We start from the raw sequence: 27,292 nt of genomic DNA on the forward strand, positions 1-27,292 counted from the left end.
AAGGTCGTTTCCAACCCAAAGCATTCTAACATTCTATGATTCTATGACACACTGAGTTTGAACAGTTACACTTTAATTTACCCAGACCAAACCAATCACTAGCACCTTATACCTGGTTTCTGTCAAAGCACAGCTCCCATCAAAGGAGTATGCAGCTCTCCAGAGTAAAAGTGCATTGCTGCAGCTGTTGAAACCTCAAAATCACGAACAGGAATGCATTTGTGAGGGAAATTAACACGGCAATAAACTGACATCAGTGGAGAGGAGAGACATCCAGCCTTTGTTACAGCTATTCAGACAACCGGTGGTGAAGTAAAAATCTTCTTTTCCTCCTTTGCTGGCATTGACAGGCTTGAGGTTCTTCAGTTTATCCTTTTACAGGAGAATGGAGATATTGGACCAGGCCAGATCAAATCCAATGTGCTTTCTCTAGCAAGGAGAAAATATGGAATAATCTGCATTAAGGCATGAGACCTTCTTCTCAGCGTCCATATTAAATATGTCAACCTGATGCACAAAGACTATTATTTCTTTCAGCTTTTATTAGCCTTTACTGCAGCCATCATGGTGTGATTAGCCATGTCAACAATCCAGACCTTTCTGAACCTTTTTGACCACCTTATCTTTTTACTACCTGTCCCTATGATTCAGCTTCGGTACATGTGAGTAGATGAAGAGGTAGGAACATTTGGACCACGTACACACAAGAAGCCTGACAATAACTTGTTAGCTGCAAGGTGCAGGTTGCCCTGTCCAATTCAGAAACAAGTGGGTGTAAAGTGCATATCAGATATTTCCAGTTCAGAACAAAGCACACAAATATGCAGTGAGTCTGTTGCAGCTTATGTCAGTTGTTGGACTGACTCAGAGCTTTCCTAATGCAAAGACTTTTTCACAGATGCAGGCTACACATCCAGGTCACAGCACCAGCTGAACACTGATTTTAACTAGTTTCCACAGCAGGAAACTGAAAGTTACGTAGAACTGATTGGAGAATTTTCCCCAGGCCATTGTTACAGCTCCTGTGGTATTTGTGTTTTGGAAACATCATCTTGCTCAAAAGGTGGCCATAGGAAAACCTGGATCTCATTGGAACTAGAGAATGCATTACCTGCAATCTACAAGCAAATTTTGTTCTCCTGTGGCAACATGGATCATAAAATACAGAACAAACTGAATACACATGTGTTTTAACACTCAAAACTAGAACAGCAGGTTCACAGAGAAAATGTAAAATGCAGTATTTTTATCAGAAATATGCTGATGTTTCAAGCTGCAATAGGAAAATGGAAAGGCTGTAAGGACCACATGAACTGTCAAAAGGTATGTAACATAGTCTGTTAGAAAAGGTTGTGAGTAAAGCAACTGAAAGGCAATTACCAGCAGACAGATGAGTCAAGAGATTCACCATTAGCTCAGAGTGTCTCAGAGCAGTGCAGCTTTCCCTTTCCACTGATTTTATCCTTTCCAGGCTATTTTTCTTTAGTTTATATTAGTTTACATCCCCTTCTCCCAAACAAGATTTCACGTTAGACATCAGCTGGCATGATCTTCAATCATGATCTTCAGCACTGTTATGCCCAGAGGCCAGTTCTCTTACAACTGTTTCACCTGATTGTCAGCCTGCCTCCACAGTTCTGCTTTCAAAGATAGACAAAATCAAGGACAATATAGAGAGATAAATCTTTTTCTCCTGTTCTGTAGTTATGGCTCTTCAAAGACAATTCAAGATTACTTTTTTATTTTTTGCAGCATATGATATTTATATTACTCAGTCCTGTCTGGGTTAGTTTTGAGGAGCTGCCTAGCCAGCTCCACTCTTTCAGACCAATGCATTTTTTTGTAATTTATGATAAATCAGTCTGAGCTCCATAGAATTCCACATACACATTTGCTTTAAAGCATTTCCCCGTTAGTTCATATGTTAACTTGATTAATACATAATCCTGCACTTCATGCACTTGATTTGTTCACCTGTCAAGAAGAGAGTGAAAGATGGGACTTGCAGTGAAATTTATAGTCTCACTGTTATGTATCAGCCCTGCCTTGTAACTACAGTCTTTAATTTAAGTGTACAAGGGAGACAAAAACAACACTAAAAACAAGAAACAACAAACCTGTCTAATTAATATGTTGATAAACTTAACATGCAACATCACAGATCAACAGAACAACTTTTAATTAAAGATAATTGCATTTCAATTGCTGTTAGAGGTATTTTAATGCTGTATTTCAAAAAGTTTGGGAACTATTATCTAATTCAGTGAGTTGGATTCTTCTTTATTTCCTTATGCATTAGAGAATTAGCAGTTTCTCTTCCAGCCTTCAATGCTACATCACCTACTGTATGACTCATAATGAATGTTTCATTTTTCATAATAATGAAAAAAGTCGTGTGATTTTGCCAGTTGAGTATTACAAAATCCTAACCAACTACTGAAATCTGGGACAGGATACTTACACTATTTTATTACTGAAGTATTACCTCTTTCCAGAAAGCAAAAAACCTCATAAAATATTATCTTAGCTGTAAGAAGCCTGGTATTAGAAGTCAAAAGCTACACGTTTGTAGGGTGTGCTAGTGGCACTTTTCACTGAAATTACCTGATTTGCTATATTACTGGGAGGAGTGGCTGACACGCCAGAAGGCTGTGCTGCCATCCAGCGAGACCTGGACAGGCTAGAGAGCTGGGTGGGGAAAAATTTAATGAAATATAACAAGGGCAAATGTGGAGTATTGCATCTGGGCAGGAACAACCCCAGGTTCCAATATAAGTTGGGGAATGATCCATTAGAGAGCAGTGTAGGGGAAAGGGACCTGGGGATCCTGGTGAACAACAGGATGACCATGAGCCAGCACTGTGCCCTTGTGGCCAGGAAGGCCAATGGCATCCTGGCGTGTATTAGAAGGGGGGTGGTTAGTAGATCAGAGAGATTCTTCTTCCCCTCTACTCTGCCCTGGTGAGACCACACCTGGAATATTGTGTCCAGTTCTGGGCTCCTCAGTTGAAGAAGGACAGGGAACTGCTGGAGAGAGTCCAGCATAGGGCAACAAAGATGATTAAGGGAGTGGAGCACCTCCCTTATGAGGAAAGGCTGAGGGAGGTGGGTCTCTTTAGTTTGGAAGAGATTGAGGGGTGACCTTATTAATGTTTACAAATATACAAAGGGTGGAGCCAGGCTCTTCTCGGTGACAAAGAATGATAGGACAAGGGGTAATGGGTTCAAACTGGAACACGAGAGGTTCCACTTAAACTTGAGAAGAAACTTCTCAGTGAGGGTGACAGACACTGGAACAGGCTGCTCAGGGAGGTTGTGGAGTCTCCTACTCTGGAGACATTCAAAACCCGCCTGGACACGTTCCTGTGTAGCCTCATCTAGGTGTTCCTGCTCCGGCAGGGGGACTGGACTAGGTGATCTTTCGAGGCCCCTTCCAATCCCTAGCATTCTATGATTGTATGATTGTATGATTGTATGATTCTATGATTTAGGAAGAGGGTCCTTGGGCCAGATCAAGTGGACGAAAAATTTCTGGCGTCACTCTTACGATCCTTATTAATAAAATTCTCTGTATTCTGTGTAGGAGTGGAATAAAGCAAAAAATGTTTTAGGCTAGTTTTGATTTGTAATGACTGTGTGAAACCAGGAACTTCAGAGGGGTTTAGGTACCTAAAGGAGAATGTAAGTGGACTTGAGGAGCCAAAAGCTAAAATTGCAACACAGCTAGATCCCTATTGTAAGTCCCTGAAGTCACTCTTGCATACCTGCCTGTTTGCAGTGATCTCTGGCCATTTCTGCACACACCTGTGACTGCACACTTCATCTTCTTTAGCACTGTTACCAACATCTGCATGAACGTAGCTTTCAGTTAGCATAGATTTAACTTAGTTAGCTTATGTTTAAAGTTTTTGTGCTTGAAAGAGATGTTGAGGTTATTTAAATTTTTGCAATGATGAACATGGCATAAGGTTTACTAATAATTAATCTCAGTTGCTTCAGAAATATGGCCTCCAACATATGGTTTCTTGGCTTGGTTATAGTCTTCACTGCATATTACCTTTTCAGATTTTCATCCAGATTTCTAAAATATTGCTCATTTTGACAAATCTGACACCATAGGGCCAAGAATTATGTAGAAATGAAAAATGAAAAAGAAGCACTAAACTATTCTGGTGGTATTATATAATTTATCATTTTAGTCTAAAATTTTATTAATTGTATTTAGGCCTCTGGTACCTTAGGCACAAAATGTATTATCTCTTGGACCCAGCAACTTATCCAATTTCCTTGCTATCCTAAAGGATCACAGAATTTATAGTGGAAAAATGTATTATATTATTGGGCCCTAGTTGGTTCAAGGTACAGTCTGACAATACAGAAAACTGTAAATATAGTACTGACACTTGAGTTTAGCCAAATAAATTAATTTTATTTATGAGTGCCAGCAATAAAAGATTGAAACAAAGTCAGCTGTCAAACATGCTAAGATACGGCTACAGAAGGAAAAGGCTTTTCATGTGTTTTAACCTTTATTTCTTATTACCTTGGATTAATTTTATATATATATATATATATATATATATATATAAAGGAAGAATCACCCAACTCAAAACAATAATGAAATTCTGAACAAAAATGAAATTATTCAACACAAAAATGTCATTAATTTTTTTTTCAGTACTTCACTGTTCTTTGGTTTCCGTTTTGTCCTTTTCATCCATGTCTCTAGTAAACATAGGGAAGATTCAGAGAAGACAAATGATAATGAATTTAAGACTCTACTTAAAAAGTTATAGAACTTAAGACTCTACTTAAAAAGTTATAATCTGGGTCTGCCTTGTCTCCCTTAGATGCAGTGACCCAGCTATACCTATAACTGCTGTGCTGCCTGCCACTTCCTACACTTGTTGAACACAAGAGATTTTATGCAGGTTGTGCAAAGGACAGCTAACTCACCTGCTCTGCTTTGTTACTTTGATTGTTTCTTTCTGATTGCTTTTTGATTCTGATGGGAAGGTGTCACCCCTGGGGAGCAGCACTCCCTGGGAACATGCACAGCCTGGGGAGCTCCAGCGCGGGGTCCTGGACTCTGAACTTGACTGTAGGTTGCCTGTGATGTGGGAGGAACACTCACAACTGCGGGTTTGAAACACAGTCTTCTGGTCCCCAAAACACAGTTTATGAATTTGCAGCATAGCACAGAGCCAGTTTCACATGCTGGGCTGCCATTTGTCTATGCATTTGGTTGGCAAATCTGTGATGTCCCAGAGAAAAGAAAGCCAGTGAGGCTGCATTTGCAGCTCGAGTGCTAAAGGTAATCCTGTAGCATGGAAACACACTTTCCCTCACATGCCTCCCTGGGCTGGCACTGGCATGTCTGCCTCATTTTGGGTGGGCAGCCTTCATTTATAATCCATCCTGCTGCTGACAGTGGTCCAACAAACAAGAACTGGATATCCAGCAGTTCGAGCAGCTGCAAAAGGGTGAGATTGATTCAGATGTACCTGATGGCCCCCTAGTTTCACAGGCTAGAACTCCTACTCTCTTAAAAAGGGAATGAAATCCCAAATTAATTTCACACAGGCTAACAAACACCAATTAAGTGCTAAGTCAAGATTTCAGTTGTTCCTTGTACAGTCTGGATTTGAACTACTGGGCTAAATACAACAAACTGAGGACCACAGCTTCCATCAGTTATCCCTTTTCTATCAATTTTGACACGTTCTTTATTTCTCTTCCTCCATCCTACCTTTTGGTTACCAGTATTGACAAGAGTCCTAACTGCCATAAATTTTTTGCACTGTCCAAAGAAACAGCTTATTCATGGAAAATATTAGCATTTTATTTCAAAAATTTAAACTTAGCCATCTTATTTTTATTACATGCAAAACTTCTTATGTGGTTATATGGTATAATTAATCCAATTACTTTAATTATATTCCTTCTTGGTGGAAACTATTGGTGCAAATAAAAGAAGAAAAAAGTACTGAAAGCCATCAGAAAGGATAAGTATCAGTGTTGTGAGCATCATTACATGCACTTTGCTAACAACAAGCTGGAGAATAATTGTATTATTCTCAGTGAAAAATCTCTCCCATGAGCAGGCAGGTACACAGAATCAGATACATGACAAAGTCCATGTAGATATAGAATAACTCCACTGAAATCAGTGAGTTGGCCTCTCAATCTCAGCAGCACAGAGCAGTGTCCACAAAGACCATGTGTATAGTAATTTGGCAATATCAATAGGAGTAAAACTGGAATTCTTCCATTATTAGGAACCGGAAGTTTACACTCCTTGTCTTCATTCCTATGGGGGAAAAAATGTTGTGATAAGACATAAAATTCAAGGTATGTTTAAACAGATATCCATATTTAGGTTCTCTTAAAAATGCCCCTGGGAAAACATAGGTTTTCTTTTCTGAAAAATTTCCAGAACTCAGAATTTGTTTTCAATCCATCACATAACAACACTCAAAATTTTTTGCAAGAGAAAAAACAAATGAAATACAAAAGAGTATGAGTCACTTTCCTGCTTAGCTAAGACTCCAGTGATTAGAAAACACTTCTGGAAGAAAGAAATTGTAGTGGAAGCCCACACCTTGTATGATTCAGAGCTGGGAGCATCTCCCAGGAGATGTGCTCAGCTGGCTCCAGGACAATGGCAGCTCTGAGCAAAGTACTTACATGCTGCCAGAGTTCAGGCACCTTGAGCCTAGAGCTGCTGAGCAGGGGCACCCAAAGCTACAAGAGATACTGGTCAAAAGCACACACCAATCACAAAGTGAAGTTTAAAAGTTAATCTGTCCTCAGACTGGACCTTCAAAAGCCGAAGATACAGGCAGAAACTTCTGCCCATGGCATATCCCAAAGCTGAAGCCCTCATACACCAATTAAGTGACTAGGTCTAGTTACTGAAGCAAGCAGGATTTGCTCTTCTGTTTCCAAACTTGTTGTTTAATGAAGAGAATTGCTGTCCATGTAATATGATCATAGAATCATAGAATAGTTTGGTTGGAAAGGACCTTCAAAGCTCATCTAGCCCAACTCCCCTGCAATGAACAGGGACATCGGCAACCAGATCAGGTTGCTCAGAGCCCCGTCCATTCCTGTCTCCAGGGATGGGGCGTCTAACACCTCTCTGGACAACCTGTGCCGGTGTTTCACCATCCTCATCGTAAAAAAAAAAAAAAAAATTCCCTACATTTAGTCCAAATCTCCCCTCTCTTAGTTAAAACCATTATCCCTTGTCCTATTGCAACATGCCCTACTAAAAGGTTTGTTCTCACCTTTCTTATAAGCGCCCTTTAAATATTGAAAGGCGACAATAAGGTCTCCCCAAAGAGAAACTATTACTAGGCTAATGTTTACAGTACTAATCCAGTAGATCAGGAGATACAAAATCTATGCTCTTCCTGAGGAATGTGTACCAAATTCTCGATTTTAAATGGTTTGGGAATGTCCCTGTGCAGAGTCAGGAGAGGAAAGAAAAAAAAAAAAAAGGAATAGAGGGAGGTTTAGAATTTCTAACGGCCTGAACCTTTACTGAATGGTGAACCCAAGACTCTGTGCTGGAAGCTGCTCCATGGGGCAGCACCCCAGTGGGTGCGGAGCAGCGGATGCTGCTGACTGCATGGCAGGATGATCTGCTCCCACCCAAGACACTCAGTGTGAAATGCCATACCCAATAAGTAGCTTTCATGGTGTGTAAATTTTCATCTGTGTGATGATGTGCATGTTCATTCTCAATGTCTTTCTGGAAATTCTGTAAGAGACTTCATCAGCAGCTTAAAATCTTTCCTTTCTTGTGATTCAGGCTGACTGTCTGCAGGTGGATTGCCTAATGTTTTAGTGTGAGAAGCCTATCAGACATCCAAGTGTAAGCGTTTCAGTAGGGTGGAATGTAGCTAAGCATATGGAAGTTCTGTACTGCAGCTGAGGATGACATTCAGAAAAATAAGAAGCCAAACTGATAATCAAATATATAATAAAAATCTTGAGATTGTCCATTCTTGTTTCGACACATAAGAGAACCATTGTTCATGAGATATAATGGTAAAATGTTAGCCTGAGTTTATCCACCTCTTTTCCATTGCAGAGGAAGATATTCTAGAAATTAAAACTCTGCACAATACCACACAAGTAAATGACTAGTGTATAGAGAAACTCATACACCTACAATGGAGAATTATTATTGAGAAAATAAAATTTAAAATGCCAGAGTTAATAATGCCATCATTAGGTCCTGTTACTATTGAAGATACACTACTACCACTACAAGAGAGTAAATAGCAGTAAAGCTGCTCTAGCGCTGAGAGTTTTTGAGATCCTCCACCTACATGTAGTAAAAATAGCAGTACTGATTCTCCCCTGAATCGTGTCCTCAGGTTCTTGTAGCCCTCAAAGTCCATCCTGGGAAACAGTGTTGGAGAGCACAGCAACTGCTCATCTCATCCTCTCCAGGCAAGATTAGGACACTGCTACACTTCCCTGCAGAAGGTCCTGATGGTGCCGTACTTCACTGACAGCAGTTGCATGAGCACTGTGAGGAAAATGGGGTCAGCTTCGTACTGGGTGAACTGGAGGTTAAGAGAAGTGATCCAGGAGCACAGCGAGCTCACAGATGATCCTCCAAGCACCACAGATGTACTGACAAAAACCCCTTATCTGAACTTATCTCAGAATCTGAATTTACGAGATCTGTCCTGCAGAGAAATTGCTTCTTTGTCAATACATCTTCATAGTGAAGTGATGCAGTGCATTAACTAGCACAGACTGGGAATGATTTGACAGAATGCTATGGATGTATCTCTTTCTTGGTCTACTGAGAGATGAAATATTTAAGAATAGTCTGGAAGTTGTATCAGTTTTGAGGCCATGGTGAATGAGTTATGTGCAGAATAAGTAATACACCCTCCCTCACAGTCATATTCTTTACCAGTTTCAGGTCCAGCAGCATCAGACTCAAGTGGTGTCTCTAGAGAGTGGTATATGGAATATTCCTGTGTAAGTATATTTCATGTTGGCACATATGTCATCAGCCTGCTATTAAGATCTTAGTTCTGACCAAAATAATCCATACAGGAGGCAGCTGAGCTATGGTACAGCCTGATGAAGTGCATCTCATAAGCCAGTGTTACTGCAGACTCCCATGGCTATTAATCTCTTCCAAATGGGATTCGGTGTAGGCTGACATTTGCAGACAAATAGGATGTGTCAGAAACAGCATTTGTGATCTCAGGTTTCTTTGCCAGCAATATATAACCTTAAAGTACACTATGTTCTTTAATGGCTCTGCAAAGTGTGCTGGCAAGAAAATAAATGAATGCAGAAGACATCCCTGTTATTGTCATAGGTACAGACTCATGTTTGGGTATATCTACACAAAGTAACGTAGTGCTATGCAAAGATATTTGTGGTAGCCCTGAGTATGTTGACACAAGTTAGTATGGTCGAAAAGTATGGCATTCAGACTTGGCTAATTAGTGTTACTTACAGAAAAGTATATTAACTTTGGTAATGTACTGTGACAATAAGGCTACTCCACCACAGCTGCCTGAGGTAGCTCAGAAAGTTCTCCTGATGCTGTCTTGCCTTTTGCAGAGTATCCCAAAGGGTTACACTCTCTAGATGAGTTCAACTTTGTGGATAAAGCAAGACAAAAAATAATTTTTACTTCAGTAACAGCTAGATCAAATTCAAACTACATCCTAAAACAAAGATAAATGTCCTGTAGTTGTCTTAAGTACCTCAAAGATAAACACTTAGAGATGATATATTCTCTAGAAAGTTTCCAAATGCCAAAACATAGCTGAAACTCTGCAACCTATAGAAAACTAATGGCAAGAGCAGTTTTGTGAGACCTTTTACAGACTTGCTTAGCTCAAATGTGCAATTTCAAAGTGTAATAAATTTGAAAGTCTACTGGCTTCAGTAAAACAAAATTAGCACAGACCTGAACCCTATTTAAAACACAGTCTCTTGCCTAATTCTAGAGTTTATTACCCTAAGATATTGTTTGAAAATTTCCTAGGGCCAGTAGGCTTGGGGTGGGCAAGAGATTGGGAGAGAACCTCCGTCATTAAGGCATTTGTCTTCTGGAGCAACCACTCGGCGTGCTGAGGCCCTATTGCTCAGGAAGGGGCTGGACATCGCCTGCTGATGGCACATAGAGAATGACATCTTTCTGGTTTTCTTCCATTTGTGGCCTTTGCTTTTTCTTTATTAAACTTCATTAGGCTTGGGTGGTGTCTCTAGAGAGTGGTATATGGAATATCTCTGTGTGAGTGCATTTCATCTTGGCCCCCAGCAGCCCTGCACAGAGGAGGAGCCTGGCAGAGCTGGAGGTGCTCTGGGATGAGCATCCCTGCTCCCACCAGCTGTGTTGCTGGGCCTGGCCCAAACCCCCCCTGGGCACCAGGTCCAAGAGAAGCCACAGAGCTCCTGGCCCCTGATGGAAACAGGTCCTGGCCCATGGCAGTGCCTGTCCTGTCCCACTTAGTGGTGTGAGGGCAAGGTTAACTTTTTGATACTTTTTGTGATACTTTGTGTGATAGATTGAGAGAAGTTTCTAGACCACTACTATAAAAGACTACAAGCTCAGATTCAACTAGGATATAAATGAAGTCTGCAGGAGCCCCCGTTGAGAGGCAGCAGGTTAGCTGTTGAAGACTCTCCTCCATACCTCTGGAATGCTGTCTAAGGAAACTTCCTCCAGGACTGAGAAACATTGACTAGCTAGTGAGTGACTGTATTTTTTAGGTTACCATTGAGAGTCCTCATCTTTTTGCGATTAGATAGATGAGCATTTTGAATCATCATTCTAAAGTTTTGGGGGTCCCCTGAGTGAGAATCATCTGTGTAGGAACTGAATTCCCAACTGGAATCTGAATCTGTGTTTTATAATGCTGTCAGAGTGCTGAATGATTTTGGAAAAACTGCTGCTAGTTGGTTCTCTGCTAAAAAATCCTGGTTAGAATACAGTATGTTTTGAGGTTATAGCTTGCCTAAACTTATTTTTGGGGTACCTCTGTGGCAAGTGTATGGCTCATAGGCCACTAGTATGCTTAATATTTCTCTTTAGCTCAATGTGCTGAAAGAAAAACAATTACTGTATGTCTCATGTAAGTATTGCAGAAAAAGTTATAAAAGACAGATATGATAAGCAGTTGCCACTCAATTTCTTTATCACACACTGTCTTGTTCTGCTTTTTACACAGTGACTGACATGGGATTTGTATGCACTTCATGGCATGATTACCCCAGCACAGCAGTTACGAATTCAGCCACCTCACTAAACAGTGAAAGTCATCTGTTCTTTGGATTGTTGTGGTTTATGTCACTGTTGCCTTTCAGTTCCCTTACAAATTTGAATAGTAAAGACAATTCTCACCATAACAATGAAAGAAAAGTCCCCATTCTGTTCCTTTTCTTTGGAGCCAAGGTTCTCAGTCTTCACTATATTGAGTTCAATCATCCTGCCAAAACTCCTCTGCCTTGATGTATCTGGAGAGGGCAGAATGTTGATTGTTCCTTTCTTAAGGCACAAGCTCATTTCTCCCACTTTTGAGAGCTTGGCAGTTGATGGGGAGTCCGTGGCTGTGATGTTACTACCTGCCCTGCTCCTCAGGACAGAGACACAACTTGCTGAGCTGTGCCAGCTGCCAGCGGGAAGAGGCTCTGGGCAGGAGATTGACGCAGGAGTGCAGGACCTGACAGGCTTCAACATCTCTCCTGGGTATTAAAGCATAATCATGGTATTTCCCACATATCTCTTGCCCAGGTTAATACAAATGTTTTCTAGTGGATTAATACAAATGTTTTCTACTGGATTAGATTTGTACTTAGGCTTTTTTTCTTTCTCCCCCTCTCCGCCCCCCACATTACAGGAACAGTACAGTGTCCTCAAAGCTGCACATATGGAAGACAGAAAAGGAGTGTTTTAATTTTTTTTATCTTCTTGAACACCAGTGGTTCATTCGTTTCTACATAAATGACAGGAGCAAGTGACTCCGTCTTCCTTTCTGAGCCTTAACAAAAAAGCGCTATATCCTCTCATCATAATGTCAGTATTGCTTTATTGCAGCATCCACAATAGAGAGCTTTAATCTAGATGAGAATTTGGTTGGAAAGGAATCTTTTATTGTAAACTAAAATGTTGAATTTGATATTTAAAAATTGCTATTAGGTTTTCCCCCTTGTAGATGTGCTAGATACTGATGGCTGTCTATTGTACTCTATTGTCCTCCACTAAGATATTTTTATGAAGTTTTTGCTCACTGCAATTAAGGCCCATCTATACTTGTCAAAAAATATGTCAATTGTGCAATGTGAATATGCAACACCTCTGGTATTCTCTCTGCTTTTTCTTCGCCATCTTTCCAGCCTCACTGCATGGTTCAACCAAAGCATAGTAGCACCATCTCGTGGGTAGCTGAAATAATGACACTAGAAAAAGCATCAAAGTACAAAGTCCAGGAGGCATGTTACTCCTTTCGAGCACTGGCCGGCACTGCCTGCTCAGGGCAGTGATCCCACCGCAGAGCTCAGCGTCCAGCCGAAGTGAGGCTTTGTGAGGTGGACTCCTTCACAAACTATCCAACTCCAACCTAGCAATTCAGAAACCCAGAGACTAGAGCTGAATTAACAGCAGCCAGAACAATATTATTCTGGGCTAGGGGGGAACATCTGGATGCCACAGCCAGGAATAGAAAAGATTCTGTAGGGTTAAAAATGCAAAGTAAAAATGGCTGGTTTTACTACAAGACACATGCACCCTACATTTTTCTTCTGTTGCTGTTCCTCAAGTGGTTTTTCTCTTTGCTTTTGCCAGCTGACTATCTTTATGCTTTAGACCTAGCAGTCAAGCCAAGTGACTGATGCAAGCCTGTGTTCAAGAGTGAGCTTTGGGCACTTTTCCCAAGAACCTGGGGAAAAAAAAAGCTTGAATCCTTGCAGTGTTTTAGCACAGGTTTTCTGCATACAGTCAACACCATGGGTGGCATGGACATAGCCATGCCCACATGGACTAGGTCCATAATCCATAGTGACCATGAGTTATAGATGGAAAGATCCATCATGTGTGTGTCCTCTCCTAGACAGCCTGACCTCATTTGCACCCAGGCAGCAGGAGGTGGGAAGGATTTCTGCGCTGAAGGAGCAGCGAGAGCGGGATAAGGGCAGCTTGGTGGAGCTGCTGGTGTGGAGGCCTGGCACAAGGGTTGGGGAGCACGTCCTGCCCCAGCCTGGGCTCTGTAAGTGAGGCAACACAACCAGGGTTTCACCTACACTGAGTCACCTTTCGTCTCAGGCTTTGCAATAAGGCTGCATTTCAAACCCTTGCTTCATGAAAGCTTGTTCTTACCTCTAAATCCTCACTGGAAAAGCTACTTTTCACTTAGTTTTCTTTTTTAATTTCATAAAATTAAATTAATTTAATGATAATTAAGGTTGTAAGGAAGTCTCACATCTTTCCATTTTCTTGCTGAAGACTTTGTTCTAATCACTTTATTGTCTTAATAAATTCTGTTATTTATTTCAGTAAGATTTGTAATACAGTATAGAGTAAGAAGACAAATATTGAAACATAGACAGAAATTACATCACGTATCCTTCACCAAACACCACAGGAATCATTGAATTAAATTAATAGAGGTATTAGAAGTACCTGACAAAGCACCTCCACAGTATTGCCTATGTTCCTGCTGCATGTAATTTGTACTAAGAAAGGGAAGAAACAAATTTTGTGGGGTTGCTATAAATCTGCCTATAACTTGAAAAATGCATATTGGAAAGACTTAATCTGCAAATTTTCTAAAAATGTTATGCTACACTCAGAGCATCCCATCACAGTAACAATAAGGCCTGTTATTGTGGCTGGTGTTTGTCAGTGTAACTTTTTTCCTGCCGTTCCCATCGCGTTTCACACCATCAGAGGCCGAGGTTCCAGTGCAGAGCGTTGAACGGCTGCCCTCCTGTGGCTGAAGGTCCCTGCGGTTGGAGCTGAGACTTCTCGGGAGATTTTGGTTTGTCACAGGAGCCGACAGGGAGGTCACTCGTGTACAGGTATTTTATAAGCTTAAAAAGAAGGTATAAATGAAGCACGAAGCAACAAAACCAGCATATCCACAGTCACTCCAGAGGATGTGCAGAAGATGCTAGGTGCTTGCTTAACCAGATGACCTTTGGGCAGCAATTCTTGATGCGCTTCAGCTTGAGAGCGGGAGATAGTACTTGTTTAGTGATTGCTGTTCACATAACAGAGTATTCACCAAGAAACTGTTTATTCAAAACCGAAAGGGATAGCTCACAATCAGTGAAGGAGATGCTTATCCAGGCAGGGGAGTCAAAACAGATGCTGTGTGGTACAATTTGTGCCATGTTCAAAAACCTGCCAGCCAGCTATCAGGTCTGGGGTCTTTAGACAATAAATGACAGTGATGGGGACTCTGCTGTATAAATCAGTCCTTCTCAAAGGTGTGACAATATGGTTCATTTCAAATTGGAGTATGCACCAGAAATTCAAATGTAATCAGCCCTACCTTTACTACTAGCCCTTTTGTGCATATATTTATTTTGTAGTTCCTTCTCACTTGGTATTTTGGTCTGAGCTTCCCTGGCTTTTAACGGCTGGGGCATTTAGCCCCTTTCCAGTGCACGTAGCTTGGCTGTCATTCCTCAGCAATGATTGTGGACCGGTAGCTTTCTGAATGCTTTGTCCCACTCCCAAAGCCATCCCTATTCAGTGGGGGACACTCAACAAGACAGGTTTCAGTCTCTGCAAGCTGAGCCCCTGCCCAGCCCAGCGATTGTCAGGGGTGCCATCCAGTGGCAGGAACCTCACAGCCCTCCTGCTCCTTGCCCCTACAAGCCAACCCATAAGCAAGAGGCTGCATTTCACAGGGATGTTATGAAAGATCAGAATTCCTAAAAAAGTTAAAAGATAGAAAAATACAAATAAAAATTTAAAATAGTCCACCTGCCTTATGAACACAATTAATTTTGTTATATTGAGTACAATGTCAAAAAGGGGGCAGGACAATAAAGTGCACTTAATTTTTAAACATGAAGTTTTCATATTTTCTTTGAAAATAGTTAATTACCATAAGTGCACCAGATTAGCAAGTATAATATGATTTTTCTCTCTAGAAGAATCTAAAAAAAAATAATTTCAAAATGCTTAGGGACATGCTCCAGCTTTACATTCTGTCATTTAAAAAAAAATGTGAAAAATCCCTACAGAAATTTTCATTTTTTCCATTAACATTTTTCTCTCAAAGGAAAACCTTGTAACTGTTGAACAACATTTTGACATGTTCTTGTAACAGTAGTCTCATATTCAGGAAGTAGGAACAGACATGAAAGACAAATGGTCCACTTTTCATATCCAAATAGAAGGAAAAGACTTTTACTATAGTTTTCATTTGAAAAGCAGATAGCAGCAGGTCTAACAAGAGCCTTGAGCTGCAAACCTGTCTGAGAAGTACTGCTTGTGCACAGTGCAAGGTTCAGATTTCCTCCAGAACAGTATCCCCTACTCATTGTTACCACTCAGTGTGGCACTCAAACTCTTGATCATGTAATCCTGCAGAAATAGCTTTTAGAAATTAGTAAACAGTAGCACAGCTAGGCACAGGCTGCTCATCCACACAAATGTAGAGCAGAAATTACTGGTTTAATGGTAGTTCATAGAAAGGTATGGCTGCATAGTGGATCAAAATGTAACTCAACAATGCCACGATGTAGAAAAGGCAACCTGTAAACCTCACGTGTAAAAGTAGGCATGTGGATTACGAAGTGCACAGGGTCAATATTTTTGATCTTCCCAATACTGGCATGACCTCAGCTGGATTATTCCGTATAGTTTAATGCAGCCCTTTAAAGAAGATTAGAGAAAATAGGGATAATACAAACAGAAGCAAAAAGAACAATCAGTAATCAAAAATTTTAAAAAAAAAAAAAAGAAAAGAAAAGATGACTCAATGTCAAACATTGAATACACTAGGTTTACTTATTTTGAAGAAAAGAAGACTGACGGGAACAGGTTAGCAAGTACACAGAGATTGTTTCAGTATGGAAGAGAAGAAATCTGTCCTTCATGTCCATGGTGAATAGGATGGAACAAAACTGCCATGATTTACAGCAATAATTGCTAAATATTAAAAACTTTCTGATGGTGAAGACACTGGAACTGATTGGCAAGAAAGGTCATAGTGGCTTCAGCACTGATATCCTAAAATATCTGTTAGGCAGACTTCTTTGATTGATAACATGGAAATTAGATCTATTCTGGGACAGCAGAACAGATGAGACAGTCTCTGGTGAGGCCAACTAAAACCACAATTCTGCACTTCGATGGCAAAGTTGCTGCTGGGGCAGGACACCTCTCATTCAATCTGAGGCTGCACCTTCCACATATGCTGCAAATTGTTCCCTCCCAGGCAGCCTGCCAGGTACCTCCTAACATGCTGAATCTGGAAACAAAAAAGGGGAACAGTTCTCTTTAAAATCAGTGCTTCAAATGAAAAATAACTAGTAAGAATTCTTTGTCATCTTTCTCCTAGAAAAGCCAAAGCCAAATTTATGAAGTCAGACTGGAAAGCGATATCAAGGGCCACTGGTAATTTTGACAAAAACTGTCAAAGGACACACTTGTGCAATTTTCATACCACATTTATGTCCCTGAAACTGGAAGAAAGAGAATCAGGAAATCAGTATTTCCAGATGATAAAAGACCTATATTGGCACACCTTCTTTTAACACAAAACTGATTCTGGCTGCAGAGAATATAATCCAGCAATAGATTTTTTGTCTTCAGAAAGCTACTCACAACATCTCACATAGAGGTTATCTGCAAAACTCCAGTAAAATATTAATGCTATGATGCAGTGTTTGAATTTTGGCAGGATTTGGCAAGCATTCAGTCAACCCACAAGATCATACTGTGGTGGGAAGACAGCCCATGCAGGATTCACAGCAGTGGTCACACACCTCTTCAGCCTTCACCTCCACCATGTCCAGCTCCCAGCTCCAAAGGCATTTATAACATTTTCTTCAGCAGAAAACATTCAAATGAAAGGTCTTTCTTTCTTTCTTTCTTCAATGGTAAAAAAATCACAAATAAAATTGACTTCACCCTAACACTTTTCCACTTACCAAACAAATACTTCCTCCTTCGCTATGCATAACTGGAAGAAAAATCAATCCTCATTTTTGTAAGGGTATACTAATTCAGTCCTGGATTTGCTACCATCAAGATGCTAATAAGAAAAAGAGAAGAACTGAAAAAAAAATGGTACTCAGATCATTCTGTAATCAATTTCCAACAGGTCAACACATTTTTCCTAGGAAAGAGTACTCTCTCTTTCTTATTCTCTCATTTACCAAGTCACTTTGGCAGGCCAAGTGCTTACAAAACAGATGTAATAAACTAATATAAATACTAGCCCCATGAAGACTCCTTTTTCTGCTCTGCATTTCCCACCTATGCTAGAAGTCTTGAGTTTCCAAAAAAACATTCACAACTTTATCTCCTGGGTGTTCAACTCACACAAGTGTCAGAATGATTAACAATTTCTTTAATCTTTATACACATGCCTGTGAAAAATGATTAAAATGGTCCATATCATACCTGCATTTCTCAGAATGTCAAATGGTCACCATCCGATCTAGGAGGGCTTTGCAAACTTAGCTTATTTTGAGTGAAATGGGTTAGTGAGAACTCACACGATCAGTTCCACTTGCAAGTATTAAGAGATGATAACTTCAGTCCTATGGCTGATAATGAACAGCCAGGGGAGTTGGGCTGGTAACTAGTTCCATCAGTTAAATCCACAAGAAGATACCTTTTTATGGCCTGAAATAACAGATCAACTAATAAAAAATATTTTTTTTAGATTTGTCTAGAATTAACACTGTTTAGGGAAAACATAAATACTTAGTAGACAAAATTCTAATCCAAGAAAATATTAAATGACTTTGACAGGGGATCTACATACTTTCTGCTTCATTACATCTCCTTCTCATAATGTGTAATTGGGGAGGAGGTATTAACATTAAATTTCTTTATAAGCTTCTGTAGAATCTAGCTGCCTTTGTTTCTTCTTTATGTATTTCCATTGAATTAAGTAACTTTTCAAGTAGTCAATAAACTGCCTGCTGATCACATTGCCGGCTTACTGATCCTGTTTCTTAAACACACAAATGAAGTATTCCATACAATGTAGTAATAAATCACCATTACTATTCCCCTGAAAGGACAGGAAGAAATTTGGACAAAAAAATTGGCATAGGATCCCTATAATAATGTGCTGGTTTGACTGAAAATGAGTTAATTTTCTTCATGCAGTTAGAAACCTTTCTTTTTCATAACTAGCACAGTCATTATTTGGGCTTAATTTGAGAACAAGAGGATAACACCCCAGCACAGGGTGAATGTTAATTGCTCTGGTCTGAGAGCCAAGGATGTTCTGAGTGCTCTGCCCACAAGTGTGAGGCATCGAGGAAGCGGGGCATGGGTGGAGCAGAGCTTGACTGGCATCCAGACTGATCAGTGAGAGGATTCCATCCCATTAGTGTCATGCTTCATATTTATGTAAAGTCGAGATTTCTGATGCCCTCTCTCATTCTCTCACTTCTTTTCTCTCCTTGTCGGAGCCGGGACGGTTCAAGGGAGTTCTATTTGGGACTTTCATTAGTTCAGCCTTTTGCCATCCTGCTGTTTGAAGAGGCCTTTGGGCCTTTCTGCCTTTTTTTCTCTTTTCTGTCTTTGGGATCAACTGTTGGGACCAGGTGCTGCTTCCTGGGAGTGGCTGCTCGGTGTGGGTGGAGTTCATGAGGAATCGCCTTGAGTATAATTTATTTTATATTCTATTTCTATTCTATATATATATATATTTACTAGTAGTGTTTTACTATTTTTTTATTTTATTAAACTGTGTTTATCTCAATCCAAGTTTCTCCCTTTGCTTTTGATTCTCTCCCTTACTTGAGGGTGAGTGAGCACCTGTCATGGTTATATTGCTAGCTTGGGTTAAACCATGACAAATAAAAAGCTTGATATTCTTAAGCATAATTAAGATGGTAGGGTTGATTGTTGTCAAGTCATGGTGAGCTTGCTGCCCAACGAAACACCTGCCTAAGTTGTCATCATCCTAATGAAAATACTTTCCAAAATCTTTTGCTCATGAGTTGCCTATAGCAACAAGTAACAAATGTATTTCTTGGACAGTAATAACATGCTACTATGTTATGGGCTTTAACAATAGATCTTCCGATTAAATCTGATTATTCCTTAACCTATCTCCTAACTTAGGTCAAAAATGTTTGTCAATGATAGAGCCCTACTGGGGGCTATTCTTTTAATTCCTCTCTCAGATGTTATATTTCCTGAAACTTTAATCGTACCAGCAAATGAGCACTGTGTGAATACATGTCACATACACATATAGGAAAAATAGTTGTCTTCTTTTTAAATTTTCTAGTTTTAAACAATTAAATGAATTTACACTTGCATAATTTCAAAGGTTCAAGATTACATGCACACAAAACAGAACAGGCAAAGTTAAGATCCTGAAAGGAGGACTTACAAAGGCAGAAACTGTGTAGAGGTTTGGTTTGTGCACTATTTCAATGTTCAAAATGAAGGGGAATGTATTTGTGTTAGGTGTTTGACAAAAGTTGGGTGAAAAATAAGAGGCAAATTGTGCCTGTGAATGCTCGTAGTAAAAGTTTATTGTTAATATCTGCTCAACCCAAATGTTTCAAAACCTGCATTGCACTACAAACTTCTGCTGGACTCTGCTCTGTCTGGGGACTCATGTGATTCCTAAGAACTTTTTTGGTATTTTCTTAGTTTGCTATCTGTATTCACTCCATACCTTTGTTTCTGTATTTATTAAAACAATGAAAATAAGTGACTCATTTCAGGTTTATTAGGCATTTTTACTGACTTGTTTTTTCTTTCTCAGGGTGTATTTCAAAATCTGCAATACCTCATATAGAAGTGAAGCAAGATGTCTAGCTAGGTGGCTGAGATATATTAAAAGTATAGCAACCACAATGTGACTAAGAAGGGAAAAGCATTGTGTCTTACGAGGCAACCATCCCAACATGCACTTTTTCTGGTATGTTTTTATTCTAGTCACAGTGGGTGATCTGTTCAAAATTCCTTTCTTGAGGGTTTATGACTTTGGATTGAAAACTGCCTTTTTTTTTTCCCAGAAGAAAGTAAAAAAAAAATCCCAGCATCACAGCAAGTAAATTTAAAAGGAATCTGTTCATAATATGCTCTCAATAGAAGCAAGCAGGTGAGTATAGTGCACTTTAATCCAAGCAGTTGTATTAATACAATTTTTCCATGTCTTAGCCCTTTTGCTGAAGCCACATTACAGTAAAGCTCTGAGGCATGTGCTTAACTTAAGCATATGGGCAGTGATTATTTTCCTGGACTCACTTAAGTACTGTCCAAACTATATTTTATTTCTGAGTTGTGGAAGATGCTTAAAATTTGTACTGATTAGACCGAGCTGTTGTAAAAATGTGCAGCTCCCACAGTGCTGGTCCTGGCAGGCCAAGAAAGATTGGGAGTTATGTACTGACCCTCGGTCTTTCCAACACAGGGGAAAACACTGCTTTTCTCTGGCTACACTGCTGGGGATTTCATTGCAAGAAAAGCCTTGTGGGCTATGTGTGTATTAGCAAACCTGAGATAGCTTCCCAGCTCCCAGGATTGTTCTCACAGCTTGCACACATATTGCTGTAGGTATTCACGTACCCATTGCATGTCCTAGGAGAGAGCTAAGCTTATCTCAAACTGATATCAGTCTGGACTAGCCTGGCTAGAAGACACGGACCTTCCTACTGGATGTCTGAAAAGGCAAGTTTACCTGCAATTATAAGGATTTCTTCTCCATTGGCATTTTTCCATTATTTTTTTCTAAAAAAGTGATGAATACGTACACTTATGCTGTAGAGACAGCAAATCTATATGAGTTGCATTTAAAAGAAATCTTACAAATCTTATAAACTATGTATCTAGTTTCTGTAGTTCCCAAAGGACAAAGCTGTTCCTGAAGAGAAGTACTTTTGTTACCTTTGCATCCCTTCTGTGTAAGGGAATAGTGCATTCATTAGTGTAAAGGAACACAGTTCAGGAAAGACATTGAAGTGCTGGAGCGGGTCCAGAGATGAGCAACATGACTGGTGAAGGGACTTGAACGTAAGACCTACGGGGAGAGGCTGAGGGAGCTGGGGTTGTTTAGTCTGGAGAAGAGGAGGCTTAGAGGTGACCTCATCACTCTCTATAACTACCTGAAGGGAAGTTCTAGCCAGGTGGGGATTGGTCTCTTCTCCCAGGCAGTCAGCAATAGGACAAGGGGGCATGGGCTTAAACTCTGCCAGGGGAAATTTAGGCTGGATATTAGAAAGAAATTCTTTACAGAGAGAGTGGTCAGGCATTGGAACGGCTGCCCAGGGAGGTGGTGGACTCGCCGTCCCTGGAGGTTTTTAAACTCAGATTGGACATGGCACTTAGTGCCATGATCTAGTAAATGGACTGGAGTTGGACCAAGGATTGGACTCGATGATCTCTGAGGTCTTTTCCAACCCAGTCGATTCTGTGATTCTGTGATTCTGTGAAAACAAAAGTTAGTAAAAATAGCAGCAGAGGACTAGAAAGCAGCCTAGACCAGATCTTTGGTCTTTTCTGGCTCCTCCTGTTGGACATACATATACCTGTATGTTTAACGAGACACATGTTTTGTCACATTCTGCCACTGATCCTTACACCTTCCCGTGCTTTCAGGTGGCAGATTGAGTCAGCACATCAGCCTGTGGTGGTGCCAGGGCCCAGCACCTGAGTGCTCCTGAGGTGTCTGCAGCCACCGGGCAGGACCCCTGAGATCAATCCTGAACCCTGGTCTCCCACAGAAGTGCAGGGTTTGCTGCCAGCAGCCTGCAAAGCCAGCTATAGTTAGATTTTTCATTTAAATTTTGGCACCATATGAAGTCATTCCTGTTACTTCCAAGGACTGTTGCCATTGTATTAAAAAGAGTAAATTTGCTGCTGAGTTACTTACTGCCCAGAAAATCCAGCTGAAACCTGCTGCTGCCAAATCTGAGGATTCGATATTGGGCCAGGGACTTTAAATAGCTTCTGCTACTGTGGATTTTCTGCTATGATGTCTAGAGAAAAAAAAAAAAAAAAAAAAAAAAAAGATTGATAAAGCCTCAGTTGGAGGGATTGGACATGGACTGTTAGAAACTGAAAATTGCCACTTCTGGTGTGGCTACTTACTATCACTTTTTTTTTTCTTGATTGAATCATCTGTTATTTTAAGCCTAGGTTTGGTTGCCCAGGGTCCAGGATAAAATGCACAAAACCAAACAAAGTCCCTAATACTGGTCCTTTAAATGAAGCAGAGGAAATCCCTGTTTATATAGGCTGACTGCCTTTTGTAGACAAAACACCATACTGTGGGTGTTCATCATTGCTGCCAGCAGTCCTTCCCTGATCCTACTTGCCAATACATTTTGCACTTTTACAAAGATGCGGTTACACTTACTCCCTTTCTGCATCCCAGTATCACCTTTAATTATAGTCTGAAACCTTTGAAACTGGGGAATCCAATTCTGACATGCTACGTTTCCCATGGGGCAACTGAGCATGCACCTACCTATCTAAAGGAAAACCTGTCACTGTCCCTCTACCTCATGTCTTTCTCCTGTGCCTATCTCACATATCTACATAAAGAGATGGTGCAGGGGGTCCTCAAGGCAAAAGGTATGCTCTTATTTTTCTTGCAGTGGTGTTTTGTTGTTGTTTTTTTTTAAATATGTCTGATCTTCTGTGTAGGTAGGTAGACACATGGACCTCAATGGTGCATTGGAATCTGTGAGCCAGCCAGGAAACCGCTCACTTCCATCACGCTCAAACACTGCGGATGCACTGGCAGACACTCAACACGAATACTCCTGCACGCTACAGTCTATGAATTTATTATGCACTCTGCTGTGTAGATATAACCTTAGCAACAGCAACCACTGTACAATAAGCACGAGTCGGATTGCTGCTGACTGTTTAAAGGAGCCCTCCCTTATGGGTAATTTGTGTAGAAAATGTTGAGAAATGTAATGATTTTGCCTGAAACCATATCAGAGGCTGCAATATTTTGGTGTCAAACTCAGTGATCCTAGTGATGCAATGAACTGGCAACATAAGTGCCACCTAGCTTTATAATCAGATGCTGCTTAGAAACTCTTTTCCCTTCTCCTTTTCCTTTTTTCTTTTTCTCCCTAGAGAACTTCATTTTACTGCATCTTTCTGGATCTGTGTAATCTCTTTCACATGCCACTATATACTTCAGGGATAAACTGAGATTCTATTTCTAACCCATAGCACTGAGCATCTGGAAGCTGTGGTTTCCCAGGAACACACCAGAGAAAGAACAGGGGCTGGAAACACTTGCTGCATCCCTTGGGTACCTTAGCCCTCTCTTCCCCCTCGGTGCAGGGCTGCGGGAGAAGACATCATCTTGGGGCAGCACTTATGAGCTTTCCTACATTGGAGGTTGTTTGGAAAGAACTAAATTAATGAACAGATTGAAACAGGTTTTGTGAGCTGTTACCAGAATGGAAGCTCTTTTCTTTCATGATATTGAACACCTTTTTTATTAATTCAACACTAACATCTGTGTTAGAAAACATTTGGTTTGCAAAGAGGTTCAAGGCAAGTGTTGTGCATATTCATGTAAACACTTAATTGCATAAGTAGTCATGCTGGGAATTTTCTTGAAGACACACTGAAAGCTCCTTCTTGCAGCAGTTCACCACTGCCATTGTAGTATTTGCAATTCGTAAAATATTCAATCTGGAAAGGGCTCAGTAGATTTTTGTTTTAAATATTATGTGTGCTGAAACAGTAAAATCTAAAATAGTAAAATCTAAAGAGAACATATATATTTGATGAGGAGGCTAACAATTGATAAATGATTGAAATAAGTAACAGAAGATAATTAATCTCCATGATATGCCATAGTAGAAAGATATGGCTGTCAATGTAGAAGGAAAGGAGGTTATCATGGCCCCACCAACTTTATTGAAAAGTTAAATTATGTCACACAAATGCACACATGCATATTGACAATATTTGTTATCATTCATTTTAGTTGTGAACAGCTACTGATAAGATCAACTTTAGATCAGTAAAAAGCTGCCATAGAAAGAAATAAAAATATTAAATCAAAAAATATTATCTTTATTTTTCCATAAGGTTGTTCTTATTATCTCTAATGGCCGAAAAATCCTTTTATCTGCTATTTATAGATGTTATTGCGTTGTTTCTTAAACTGTATTCACCACCAGCATCTTGCATCCCAATGACATTACTTTAAAACAATGCAAACTTTGCATTTTAATTGCTATGTGTATGCTATTGACCTGCTATCTACTTTATGCCAGCTTCATTAACTAATGCCCAAGTTGCTCATTGAGTTCAGCAACAAGCTGTTTTAGGATTTCTGAAATGAAATTAGAGGGTTTTTTTCTATTTTGGGTGGAAAAGATATGATGCCTCCCTATTTTAAAAGGCATAAGAGAAAGCAAATGTGGAAAAATGTACCTTCGTGAAGAATAAATCTATTTGTCAGGATGTGACTGTGTCTGAATTGGGCCACTGTAGTCTACATTTGCCATATAAACTTTGACTGCTTTACTTATGTTGACTTTTACATTTTGTATGATATGTGACTGGAGGTGAAACTTCGTATTGGAATCTAAACCTTATAGTTGGCAAGTGCCAGAGCCCAGAATAAAGAACTGCTTGTGTACCTGTCAGACTGATCTCTGCTTCTCCTACACAAAGCTGTCATTAACTTGAAGAACTCCTTTTAAGATCCCATGTGCTGGATTTCAGATGTGTGTCTGACAGGTTGCTCATGGATTCACCTGAACCTGGGGCTGCTCCAGAGACTGCCCATGCTTTGTAGCCATTCCATGTTCAGTCTCAGCCTGGGCTATTGACACAGTCACTTGTGCCCCTTGGCACAACATGTGAGTGCCCCAGGCTTGCTGACCCCCTTTGCTTTGTCCATCTGATGCTGCCTTTGAAAGGGATTGTGGGATAGGCAAAGGCTGTGCAAACAACCAAGAGAATCCTGAGATCAGAGGGCAAGTTTAGAGTGAAGAAGATTTATCTTTGGTGAACAAGGATCAGGACAGGAAACATGGAAACTGTACATACGTAAATCCATGGGACTTAATGGGATGCAGCCATGGCTGCTGAGGGAGCTTGCTGGTGTCATTGTGAGACTGCTCTTGGTTACCTGTGACTGGAGGAGGCTCATGAGGACCAAGAGAAAGGAAATGTCACTCCTATCTTAAGGAAGAGCAAGTGGAGAATCTAGCAAACTGCAGGCTGGTCAGCTTCACCTTGATTCCTTGGAAGGTGATACAGTAAACGATCCTGAGAACCATTTACAAACATATGAAGGATAAGAAGGGGAATGTGAGTAGTCACTGTGGATTTAGAAACAAGAAATCGCATCTGAACAAACTGAAAGCCTTTTACAATGAGGTGGCTGCCTCAGTGAATAAGAGGAGAGGAGCAGATATTGCTTATCTTGACTTTACCAGGGCTTTTGACACTGTCACCCTTATCATAGACATTCTGTTGGAGTATGGACTAGGTAAACAGACAGTTCCCTGTCCTGTGCATTGAAAACTGTCTGAGCTGCTGGGCTGAAAGGGCTGTGATCAGCAGTATGAAGCCCAGCTGCAGGCCAGTCACTAGTGATGTCCTCAATACTGGAGCCAATACTGTTTACAATCTTCATTAATGACCTGGACGCTGGGACAGTGTGCACCTTCTGCAAGTTTGCAGATGATACGAAACAGTGAGGAGTGGTTGACAGACCAGATGGCTCTGCTGCTGTTCAGAGTGACCTGGACAGACTGGAGAAATGAACCAAACTGAACTTCATGAACTTCAACAAGTTGAAATAAGAAATCTTGCCTTTGGGCAAAAGTAAACCCTTCCATCAGTACATACTGGAGGTCAACTGTCTGGAAATCAGCTTGGCAGAGAAGGGCCTGGGTGACCTGGTGGACAAGTTGACAGCAGTGAGTCCTTTCAGCCAAGAAGGCTGAGCCTTACCCTCTGTTCTGCTCTAGTGAGACACATCATGGTGCTGTGTCTAGTGTTGGGCTCACCAGCACAAGAGAGATGTGAATATTCTGGAGTGACTTCAGCAAAGGGCCACAGAGATGATTAATGGACTAGACCATTAGACATAAAAAGAGAAGCTGAAAGCTTGGGCTGTTCAAAGAGGGCTCAGATATATATACACCAATCTGTACAAATACCTGATGGGGGACAGTAAAGGAGACAGAGACATCCTCTTCTCAGTGACAGGACCAGAGGCAATGGGCACAATTTGAAACACAGGAAATTCCATCCAAACACATAAAACCACTCTTTTACTGTGAGGGTGATGGAGCACTGGAACAGTTTGCCCAGAGAGATTGTGGAGTCTCCATCCTTGGAGATATTAAAAAAACAACAGAAAACTGTCCTGTGCAAGCAACCTGCTCTAGCTCACCCTGTTTGACCAGGGGCTGGACTGGACGAGCCCCAGAGGTGCCCAGCAGCTTCAGTCATGCTGGGACACCATGGAGCTGCAGGGCAAGTACTGTCCTGCTGGTGCTCTGACATGCAGAGAGAACCTGAGCTTCCCCTGAAATACTACAGGATCACTCCAAACCCAATGTCATGAATTCAGCCTATGGACTTTGGAAAATCACCTTGCCTGAGATGTTAATGTCTTAAGAAGAATGTGAAGAGAGGTGTAGGGATCTTCTACAAAGCAAATTTGAAGTCTGACAACTTACAGAAGTTTGTTCTTTTTTCATATTTTATTAACTTCTAAACCTTGAATATATATGTGTGCTATTGCTTTCATGATGTTAATAACCACTTAATATCTTCTCTTTAAATTCTGGTTTCATGTAGACATATAGTTCTTCACTAATTTATCCAGCTATTTAAAAAAATGCTTTTTGTTTATGAACTTCTGTGACAAGATGTTTAACATTATTAAGAAGGGAGGAGAAAAATTTATGAATTGATAGGTACCTGGAGTTAAGAAAATATTACCCAGGCATATAAACAGTTCACTTTTGGCAACAGGCTGGAAACCAGTTGTATCAAGGTGTTTGAGGAAACAAAAGCATTTATTGCAACAAACTGGGGAGGTGTGCCATTACAGACCTGATTCATAAAGGACATCATCATTAACTA

This window comes from Nesoenas mayeri, assembly GCF_963082525.1.
Source record: "Nesoenas mayeri genome assembly, chromosome: 2".
Lineage (NCBI taxonomy): Eukaryota > Metazoa > Chordata > Aves > Columbiformes > Columbidae > Nesoenas > Nesoenas mayeri.